Genomic DNA, 12,548 nt, shown 5'->3' on the forward strand with positions numbered 1-12,548 from the left:
AGGTCTCAAAGAGATCATCAGGATTTAGAATTTTTCTTAATTTTGCCAGGCCACCTTAGAAAGCCTGAAAAGTTTGTAATGCATTCCACAAAATCAGTGAAATAGTGTGGTAATTATCGGTTTCCTGGTTCATAACTGAAGAACATTTATAGTATGCCCTTAATTTAAATGCCATGATAACTGTTAGAGCAAAGAAAAGAAAAACAGTAATTGAAATTTCACTTTGGAATGTGGTTGCATGTTTAAACTAGGGTGTGCCCAGCATTCCAAAAAGTCTCATTACTGAAATTATATTAAGTTAGTGAAGGAAACAAAGTATTTCCTCTCTGCATTGCTTCCTGTTAGGCTTTGAACCCAAATCTCATGATTGCCTATATGGTATTGCTACACAAATCATATGCTAGCCTAATGAAAGCTATACCTGATTCCTTTTAAGGGATATGTAGCAGTTTGACTAGCAAATAAACAGGCAATATAGTCATGTTACATTTCCTAATCATACAACCTCCTTTTCCATTTCCTAGCCCTGTAACCTCAAGTACTTTATTTAACTTCTTTGTGCCTCAGTTTATCTTTTTATAAAAGGGCATGATGGTAGTTACCCCATAGTGTTGGTGTGAGGATTAGAAGTTAATATATGTAATTAAAACATATTCTGGCATATAATAAGCACTCAGTACATGTTAGCTGTTAGTATTATTACTGTGTTTACTAGCACTGTGGCTGCTGCTACCATTACCACTACTGTTGCCCTACTTGAGGCCCTGTGATTGCCTAATGGGACTGATGGTTCTCTGCACTGCCTCCTCATCCCTGACCACAGGAGCAATAGCACTTGTATGTCTGTCCCCTTTGCCCCACCCTACCCCAGACACAAATCTTGTCCCTCACCAGGCCAGACTGGATACAGCAAAGACCTCCGTTGCATTCACCAAACCCAATCTCACTTTCCTCTTTTTAGGGAAAGTCTGCTGTGCTCAAGCTGTCTCCTTTAGTCTGGAAGAAATGGCACTCTTGCTGCTGCCCTTGGCCAGGATTCTGTCCCCATCCAAGGCAAGTCCCAGCCAAAATTCCTTATGTTAATTGTTAGCCTCTTCCTTCAGGTTTCTTCACTGGGAATGTAGTTATTGAATTCATATGTCAAGGGGACAAAACTGTATAAAGTAAAGGATAAAAAGATAGAACAAAATGAGAAGCTCCTTGAAAGAATAAACTATTTAAAAATTATTATGTGTCATCCACAACTCCTAAGATGCTGAATGAACAGGTTTCAGACAAAAAATACTAAAGGAATTGAACTGAATTTAAGTATTTAGTATACTAAACTGTGTGACGTATTTTCCTCGAGCAATAAGATAATTTCTCAGGTGGGGGAAGTGAAATGTGGAAGATAGAACTACTGAGATTCTTCCTTTGGAGAATCCGCTTCCCCACCTCCACCTCTGAATTGAGGGACACACTGGACCATCTTTCCTCACTCCCATCTTACACTTGTTCCCCATCTGGTTTATTCCCTCCTCTTTATTTATAGTTCCCTTCTTTCATTTCCTCCTCCCCTCCTTCATCTATGTCTTCTTTTTTCATCTGTACTCCTTCAGGGTAGCAGAGAATGGGGAGTTAGGAAAGTTAGTTTGGGGTTCTGGAATATCTTTCTCCACCCTGTACCCACCCACATTAATGTGCACACTGCCCATGCAGTCACTCTTCAAATCAGAGTGAACGAGATTTCTCACACCTTTGTAGTTTATTCTCATCTACTAATAAGAACTAGTATATCTGGAAAAAATATTATTTGTTGCAATAAATGGACAACATTTGTTGTAGTGGGCTTTTTATAACCTCAGGTTGTGATGAAATATATTATAATTTCTAGATTTTATTTTTAAATATGAAATGTTATGCTATCAACTAGTAATAATATCTACTTTATTATAAATTTAAATATTTTATCATAGGATTAAATGTTTTACTGTAACTAAATGTTAACACTGTAAAATCACATAGAGCTTGTGTAATTGTTTTTCTCCTCTGTCACTATCCTTACTCCCTCAAAGCATTTATGAAGTACATATCTATAAATAAAGCCAAACCAGGTACAGTTGCAAAGATTCAGTCCCTCTAAGAATTTATCACTTAAGATTTTTATTTCAAAATTTTTAGTGAGTATTCATGGAATTCTGTCCTTTCTTGGAATTATTAACATTTTCCAATTAAAATGTCATATTTCCAAGTGGGTTATAATACAGCATCTTCTATATTCCTGCCTGTGAAACAAGCTTTAGAAATTATAATCACTGTGAGCCAGAAGCAGCTATTTTACACACCTCAATAGTCAGTAATTAGGATATGAATCATTGTTCTATTCATTTGAATCATTAGGCTATAAATTACTTGGCACAGATTTGCAAAACTATACATATTTACCACTTTAAGTTTCACTTGGACAAATACAATTAGCTTTCCTTGATGGAGCAAGAGGTTTCCAAACATGATGAGGCCATTTTTCAAATTATGTAATTTGATTAGTAAAATTTTAGGTGTGGGGAAAAAAACCTTAGCTCATTAGTCTTATTCTTTATTTTACAAATGAATTTTACTAAAGCCTACCACATAGAACTTATTACATTCCTTTACCAAGGGCAGGCAACTACTTAGAGGCAAAACCAAGATCATAAGTTTTATTTCCATTAATCTATTTTGTCTTTTTATTAAAGATACTAATATTTATATTTTATATTATACTTATAAAAATATCAGTATCTTTATTCATATTGCTTGCATTTTTTTACTTTTAAAGACAGTAAGATGCTTTCAGTTCCATACAAACCTTCTTGGTCTTGTTCACCAGTGTATCTATGTTCAGCATCAAGCAACACTTCCTGGCACATAGTATGTTCTCAAAAGTTGTTGCATGAATAGCATTGTAATTGATCTTCAAGCATCCATGTTGCCTTCTTCTAATTCATTCTCCAGTCTGCATTCAGAGTGACATTATGCAAACTCATCATGTCACTACATCCTTAAAACACTTAATCCTACTAGGCCTGCATGGCCTAACCTCTACTTCATTTCCAGCTTCATCTTACACCATGTTCCCATTCCTTCTCTTGAGCTCTATACCTGTCTTCCTTCTCAAGGATTTTGGCACCTGCTCTTCTCTCTACCAATTCCTGTGATGCCCCTTCCTTCAACCTCCAGTAGGCAACTTCTACTGATTCTTCAGCATTTGCTCACTTACCACTCCTCAGAAGGTCTTTCCTAACTACTCACACTATCAGAATTCCCAGTGTACAGCCCCCAGCACCATAAGTCTCTCTTTCGTGGTACTTGTCAAAGATGTGATTATTGGATTAATGTCTGTCTCCTCCACTAGCTAAGCTCCTTGAAAGGGAAAAAATGCCTTTTTGTTCACCATTTATCCATAGTGCCTAGCACATAGAAGGCACTCAATTAAATATTTGTTGAAATAACAAGTAAATGAATCAATGATTGAATGAACTTGTTTTTATTATAGTATCAGTGATGCGTTTTCCAAACATATTAAAAAAGGTTTCTATTATTTTTGCTTTTATCAAACCCATTATTTATTGCAACTTTCAGGAAAAATTTAGTGACATTTTTTAAATTAATAAATTTACATCAAAGATAAAATAATTTACATCTTGAATTGACAATTGAGCAAATAACACAAGAATTGAATTTTTTTTATCACACCTAGTCCAGCTGTGAGTGGAAGAGTTAATGCTAATCGTACTAAACTGATCAGTTAAAACTTGCCAGTATTTATGAACATAGGTAATTGTCCATATCAAAAATTGTTTGTTTTTTTTTTAGTGGAGGTACTGGGGAATGAACTCAGGACCTTGCGCATGCTAAGTGAACACTCTATCACTGAGCTATACCCATCCTGCAAAAATTCAGTTTTCTTACAGCCTACACTTTCATACATTATACACTGATACTCATAAATTGCCTCTTCCACACTATCAAATGACTTGTAAACATCCAGTGTATCCCAAAGTGATTCTGTCTTCCAGTTTAGTTTTGACAGCAACTCCATCTTTATGGAGTATTTACTATGACAACAATTAGAATTCTTTGATTGTACTTAGCAATGTTTTGTTGGTGCTGTTCAAATGAATGGGAAAATGGAATTGCTAATGCAGTTGAAATAAAAATAGAACCCGGGACATTTGGCATAAGCAGATTAACTGTGGGTTTAATGATGAAGGAAAAAAATCACATGTGAAAAATGGTAGAAATGCATTGGGGTGATAGTTTAAAGGTGAGAGGTAGTATTGTAAATGATATGCAAGTGCATAATGCAACTATATGTAAATCCTTTACATAGGAAAAAATTAACATTAAAGAAATATACAAAATGTTCTTAGTGTATGTGGGGAGTTGCATTTGGGAAGATTATTTCTCCCTCTCCTTTCCTTTTTTTTTTTTTTTTTTTTTGGTACTTTTCAAATTTTCTGAGTGTTTTAGTGAACAGTTGTTATTTTCCTGGCTGTTGAACATTTAACCACTCCTTCCTAATAATGGTCTGATTTTCCTTTTGAAGAATCCCTCATTGAATATGGTTTTAGTGGGAGGTAATTCTTGTCTGTTAGCATAGATCTGAGTAGGGCCACATCCTCTTTTCATAATTAAAGCTCAGCCAATTATGTGCTCTTTCAGAGGACTGTGAATTTTTAGCATGTGCTAAAGATATTGAAAGGGTTAAAGATCATATACATTCTAATAGCATCAACATTGTGCAGACCAGATTCTTTGGGTCCAAACATCTTTGCTGGTGTTTCCACTGCCTACACCTCTGGAGCTTTCTAGCTCCTGCCCATTTCCCAAGTCTGATCCACATACTGATCCTGTAAATTTGCAAAATAAATTAAACTCTTTTTTCCTTCAAGATAGAATTGGTTTCTATTGCTTGTGACCAAGAATACCAAGATGTGTTGCTTTTATAAATCCAAATCTTGTTGGTTCTACCTTCAAAATATGTCCATAATTAGACTAGTTCTTATCCTTCTATTACCCTTTTCTAGGCTACCATCCTCTCTCACCTGAATTATAGCAATAGCCTCCTGACTCATCTCCCGAATTTTACCTTTAAATCTTCACTGTCTATTCTCAATAAAGCATCTGGAGTCTTCCTGTTAAAACATTAAGTCAGATCATGTCACTCTACTCAAAGTCCTTTACTGTCTTCCCATTTTTTCATGCTGAAGCCACAATAGTCTTCATGGCCCCACACAGTCCTTACTAATATCATCTCCTATTCCTCCACACTTTTACTGACCTCTAGCCACACTGGCTTCTTTGCTGCCTCTCAAAGACATGAGGCATACTCCTAACTTAGGCTGTTTTCTCTGCTTTTATGTCCTTCCCTCATATGTGCATGACTTACCACCTCTTCTCCTTCAATTCTTGCTTAGATTCACCTTCTCAATCAGCCTAGGTAGCTACCCCTTCCAAAATCACAGCCCCTTCCTCAAGCATTTCTGGTCCTCTTTGCCCTACTCTTTTTATTTCATAGCCATTATCGACTGCAAATATATATTTATTTGTTATATTATTGTTTATTGTCTGTCTCTCCATACTATAATGTGAGCTACATGAAGGCAGGGAGTTTGTGTATTCTGTTCCCTAGAATATTTCCAGTGACCAGGTCAGTACCTGCCACATGATAGGTACTCAGAAATTTTTTGAAAAGAAGAATAAATGAAAGAAAAAAGAATGAAAAGAAGGAAGAAAGGAGACAAATATTTCTAAATATTACCTATGTAATATAATAAAAATTTAGTTCATAGTTTATCCACTGTTTTCAAGCTTTTAAAATATTTCTTTAAATGAAATATCACAGTGAACTCTAGTACATAAAACAGATAAATGCCAAGCTGAATTAATTTCCAAAAGAAGCCATGATTTGCCTTCATAGAGACTACAGAAATTTTAATTCTTGTGGAACACAGAATTTGAAAACCACTGAATTCGAAGGAACAAATCATTCATTTATAAAACAAGAAAATGAGATATACTCCTAATAGATATTCACACCCATCTATGAAGCCATGCAAAAAAAACTTTTCAAATTTGAATCTAATTAATCTCTAGATCTGATTTTTTTGGAAATACAAAGAACAGAGAAACATGATAAATTACAGCACAAGTATATAATCAGCAAGATCTAGACTTGCAGAAACTCTACACAAAAATCTTGTTTCTTCAACAAATAACTGCAAGGGGAAAATGAGCAATAAAGGGGTAATCAATAGATTAGGTTTAAGAGACATGTAACCAAACACAAGATATAAATTTTATTTGGATCATGATTAAAAACATAATTAAATCTGGAAGATTTGAACAGACACATTACAAAAGAATATAAACGAGTAGTAATGACCAATACACACATGAAAAAATGTTCAATGTCATTAGTCATCAGGGATATGCAAATTAACAACAAAATGAGATAACTGTATACACTCACAAGAATGGCTAAAATTAAAAAGATTGAGAACTCCAAATGTTGGTGAGGATGTGAGAGAATCAGAACCCTCATCATTGGTGGATGTAAAAAACTACAACCTCTTTGGGAAAATATTTGACAGTTTCCTATAAAACCAAGTATACACCTACCCTATGACATTAATACTCCAGAAAAATCTATATATCTGACCACAAAAATAGCTTGTGTAAGAATCTTTGTAGCACCTTTATTCATAATACCCCAAATCTGGAAACAGCCCAGATGTCCATCAGAGAATATAAACTGTGGTATATTCATACAAAGGAATATTATTCAGCAAGAAAAAAGGGATGACTCACTGATTTCCACAACGATGCAGATGATTCCCAAAAACATTATGCTGAGCAGAAAAAAGCCTCAGACAAACGAGTAAGGTTATTTATATAAGGTTCAACAGTAGTCAAATAATGGGAAGAAAATCAAAACAGTGTTGTCTGTTAGGAAATGGAGATAGGGAATACATGGGAAGGGGCATGATGGCAATGATAATACTCTGTATTTTGATAGCAGTTTGCATTACAGATGTATGCATTGGCCAAAACACAATATATACTTTAGATTTGTGCATTTTATTGTTTGGAAAGTTTACGTGAAAAGGAAAAGTAAACAAAGATTGTACTCCAGTTAATGTTGTACATGTTGAATTATTTAAGGGAAATTGTACTGATGTCTGTTATTTACTTTGAAATGTGTTTAAAAAAATAGATGAATTGATGGGTAGGTTAGAGAGAGAGATATATGATAAAACTAGAAATAGTAAAAACATTATTGGTATCATCTAGGTGGTCTGTAAATAGGTGTTCACTGTAAAATTATTTCAACTTTCCTGTATGTAAATTTTCATAATAAACTGTTAGGGGAAAGATTCAATAAAAATTTATTTAAAATATGAGAATATCATAGAAATGTGAATGCAAACTGGGTATTTGATGATATTGAGGAATTGTATTTATTTTTGAGTGTGATAATGGTATTGTAGTTATAAGCTTTAAAGAGATCTTATCTTTTAGAGATACATTCCAAAATAAGAAAAGAAGACTTTTCAGACCCTTGAAAGTTTTTCTTTGGTTGTTCCCAAAATTTATACTTTTTTATTCATGTAAATTGACCTATAGACTCCCCAGTTTTCTTCTTTTTTCCTGTGGTTGTGGTATATTGACTGTGAATACAATACCTTTACTAAATCCTGGGGCAGAAGTAGAGCAAAAGAGTGATGTTAGTGCAGGAATTCAGAACTTACAGGATATGAGCTCAAAGGCACTGGGACCCAGGAGAAGTTTTAAACCTGTGGTGACTAAGCTACTGAAATTCTAGCAAGCATTAGGGGCCAAGTAAATAGTGTGTAAGATGCTAAAGACCAGAGAACCACAGACAGGGAAAAATTTCCATATTTTGGACAATAGAGGTGAATCAGAGGAAACCTAAAATTCAGGCAATTGTGTAATTTCAGAAGTTCTTAACCTTTGCCCTATGGTGAATATAATGTGTATCCTATGAAGTAGTGTGATTTTTGTGAGAATTGTGTAAAATAATTTTAGTGTTTAGAATAGTGACACATAGAAAGCACTCAGTCAGTGCTAGCTATTACTATTATTACGTATTTGACAAATATTTATTAAGTTCTTGTTATACACTAGGCACTGCTAGGCATTGAGGATAAAGTTATGGAACAAAATGGTGCAGACTTTGCCATCACAGAGCTCAGAGTTTAGTGAGATCTATCTAGACAATCCCCATTCCACCATACTGCTTTCCTTTTTATACACCTAGAGTTCACAAGTCCATATAGCATTCTAACCATTCATAATAGAGAGTTAATTTTACATTAATATGTATAAAAGTAGAAAAATGTTTCCCTAATGCATACTAACATGACAGTTGTGATGCTTGATATAGTCACAGATAAGGAAAAAAAAAAGAACTAATGCTTTCTCTCTCATTATTTTTACCTTCTCTTTCACACATAGTTGAACTTATTTTATAGAGGCTATTAAAATATTAGGCTATTTTCTCCTTCATTAAGCATAATTTCTTTTCATTTTTTATTAACATTTTGCATGCTCCTCTTTTTGAAGATTAAATGGAACTGTAATGTATATCATAGAGTTGAGATGTTTATCAATATTTTCAAATTACATTATTTCATTTTCCTAATGAAAATCCTTTTTTGTTTGTTTTCTTTACTTTTTTTATAAATAGGACTGACCAATGAATTGATATATATTAAATCGCTGCTCCTGAGAAAACCAATGTAAAATTAAAAGGTAATATCTTTTCATATAGTAGATACCTCTAGACAGAACTTCTGTATTGTTTAATTTTTTAAATTATAAACATGGATTACTTTCATAATTTAAAACTTGGGAAAATAAATCAGCCCTAATTGTGCCATTTTCCATATTAAACCTTTGACTTCCTGTTAACAATAGCATATCCAAGCACTTTGCCATGAACATTCAAGGTCTTTTACCAACTACCCCCCAAGCAGAAAGTAAAAATATGTTTTCATGCTATGAAAATAAGGACCATAATTTAAAAGAACCATTTTCTGGAAACTTCTGGAATACCTTAAGGTTGAAACCACAATTCGTATATTTATCTGAAGTTTTAATAATATCTAATTAGATATTAAATCATCTACTCATAAACTTTACAAGTAGTAGTGTTAATCTTAAAACAAAACAAAGCTTGAGTTTCCAGTCTATTAGCCTATTCCATTATTTTGTTAGAATTGTAATGAATATATTTACTATATTACTATCTTAGGTTCCTAAGAAAAATCAATCATGTGTTTGACTATCACAAGATTATCATAGCAAAAAAAGTTTTTAGTAAAACAGACTTTGTACTGTCTTAAGCAAGGTCTGGCTTGATTTCTTGAATATACTTTAGAATTCCTCAAGACAGAAAAGTTTTCCTGTTGGTTCCTCCTCTTGAACCAGGAGATGGGGATTTAAGCATAGGCTTTGTTTCCTAGGCCATAGAAATGAAGGGCTATTTACCATCTCTGGTGTACCACATTACTAGGATTTACCTCTACCTGCTTCACTTGGTGGTCCTTTTCTGTATCTCCTCTCAAATGTGGACACATTCTGCCAGGAAGCAGGGATCCCACGGTGGTTTTCCTTTCCCATGAGTCACGAATAGCTCAGGCTGAGTCAAAGTACACTGGGCTCCACTGTATCTGTAAATAACATGAATCTACTTCACAATCTTGGGTCCAAAAAATCATCATTTTCTTTACTGTTCTAAATTATATATGCCTGTATAAGCTTGCTACTTATCAGGATTAATTTAATCCATCTTGTTTAGCTGATTTTATAGGAGAATGCAAATAAGGCAGGGGGTCTCCATCCCTCTCTAGGATCATGAACCATCTCAGTCATCGTATACAGTCCAGAACATTTGTGGGAAAGGAAGTCCGTTTTGATTACCTGGTCTGGTCTTCAGTCCATTTTGATTACCTCTGAGGTGTTAATTATTGATGCCAGCATAAACTATTTACAGGCAGCCACGTCTACTCCTTTTATCCCATGCTTGAACAAGAGTATTTGTTATTCCCCAAATCATGACAGTTGGTATCAGTCCCCAGGCATCCCCAGGCTGCCCTAACTCAGCAGCTGCCTCGATTCTTCCTTCTCCTGGAGTGCGTCTGGGATTCATCCCTCTCAGAGCTGCCTCCACCATGCTTCAGGAAAAATGCCCTGAAAGTCAGACCAGAGTCCATCTTCACCTCAGGGACCTGGTCTCTATCTTCTCTCTCTCCTTCTTCTCGCCAGTATTCTGAAACACAAAATGGCCTACTTCCTTAAGGGCAAAGGGGGAGTGCTGAAGGGATCTTCAGTGTCATGGAGCTTTTCATGGAAAGGAACCCTCCCTCTTATATGTACTTTGTTTAATGCTAATTTACTAATTATTTAAACATGAGTTATTATGAGATACTAAATCAAAACAAATTAAATTTAAACATTGATTATTTACTTAATGAAACATTGAAACATATAATCAACATTTCATATTAGTTAAAAATCATGTCTGGTATATCAGGTCTTCTTAAATAATATGTACATACTTATAGAACTAAAAAGCACAAATTATATTGATTATAAAACACTACTTTTCTACTTCAAGCAGTTAAAAATATTAATACTACGGATTAAAATTTATGCTTTTCATTATTTCTATACTACTCTCATCACTATTTCTCATTACTCTTAGGAGTTGCCTTGCTAAAGTAACAGAAATATTCATTACCTTGAGGGTTATAGTTCCAAATTAAGAAGTAGAAAATACCAATGTAGGGTGGCCAAGGTTAGAGTTTCTGGATTGTCAGCATGTTGGGCCTGGTTGTATCTTTCAAATCTTAGCTGCCAATCTGCAGGCTGTACTTACTGCTCATAATTATTTTTGTAGCAAAGACTCTAATGTGAAATTTCAGATAAGGTATTTTGGGCAGAGCAGAGTCAGAGTCAATAAAAACAGCAGGGGATAAAACATGGATATTAGAACTGGAGGATATCTTAAATCAGTCTCTGCTCACTTCATTTTTTTTAAATGAGGAAAAAGAGAAAGAAAAGATGCTGATGGCAAGGAGATAAGACAACCTTTTTAATAGTTCAGGAATCATGATTCTAGGGTCCTGAACAAGGATGATGGCAATAAAAAAGAAGGCAAATATCAAAGGCAGGGTAAACAGAATTGAAGTCTTGCTGATAACTGATAAGATGTAAAAGAATAATACAAAGTTAAGCTGAAGTGCAAGTTTCTATGATAGGTAACATGCTATGGGGAGTTGATTTTATAACAAAGGTATAGTATATTTACATCAGAGCTTGACTTGTTTCTCAAAGCAGTAAAATTAGTAGAGCCACTGAATGTAGTGACTGCCATTGAAAAGCACTATCTTATACCCCCAACGGGATTGGTTATCAAATTGGTTTTTCTTCATGCTGTGCAGTAATTTTAGGCATTTTGAAACACTGATGCTCAAAGTGTGATCTGTAGCTCAGAACCAGTCTATAAGCTGTTACCAACTCACAAGGAGATAAATACAGAAATTGTAAGTAAGCATTTAGAAACTTTAATAGCAATTTAACATTGCTGTGACATTCAAGTGCATGAGCAGAGTAACTTAACAAAATATTGGTCTGAAAGGATTGAAAAAAACCCTAGTCCTTCACAGACAGTTTGAGAAGCTTTGTTTTCAAAGATAAGGGAAGGTATTCAAGATACATGAAATTCCAAAAGCAGGCGACAAAAGCTTAATATTATATGAGATCACTTATAAAAAATATACACATTTATCCATAGTAAAAGTGGAAAAATATTAACCAAAAAAGATTAACTAAAATAATGTATATAAAATACTTATAACACTGTGTGGTACATAGAAACACTCCATAGGTGTCTCTGATGATGACAGTGACGATGCTGGGACCTCTTTGCAGTTGCCGATTGTATTCTTGCTGCTCCATAACCATCAGGGATTTTAATTCTATTCCACAGCTGCTGCTCCTGCCACCACTTTGCTTGCTGGTCTCTCATTGTTGTTGCAGATCCCCCACCACCACCCCGCCCAAGGTCTCTGCCTTATCATCATGCCATTTCAAACACACATTCATCATTAATCATTCCCTCGGCAGCCAAGACTCATGGCTCTTTCTCTTTCTGAGTCAGTTTCAACAGGAGTTAACAGGATATTAAGCCTACCAAGAAATCTCATGTAGCTTTAAGATGCTTAAAAATCAAAATGTATAATGTTGCTTGTGAAGTCAGCTGACATCTTCCTTGAAATTCTTATCTAGATTTATAAAATAATACACATTTATTTACAGGGGTATAAGTGAAAGAAACACAACAGATTGCCTAATAAATGTCAGGGAGTAAAGCTTTGGTAGCAATATATCAAAATCCATAGTCCATCTCTGCCATTGCCTGTGACTTTGGGCAAGTTACTTATCTCCTATCTCCTCTCTTAGCCTGAGGTAGTAATATTACTTATCACTCTTCTATCAGT

Source organism: Camelus bactrianus, chromosome 1, assembly GCF_048773025.1.
Source record: "Camelus bactrianus isolate YW-2024 breed Bactrian camel chromosome 1, ASM4877302v1, whole genome shotgun sequence".
In the NCBI taxonomy this organism is placed as follows: domain Eukaryota; kingdom Metazoa; phylum Chordata; class Mammalia; order Artiodactyla; family Camelidae; genus Camelus; species Camelus bactrianus.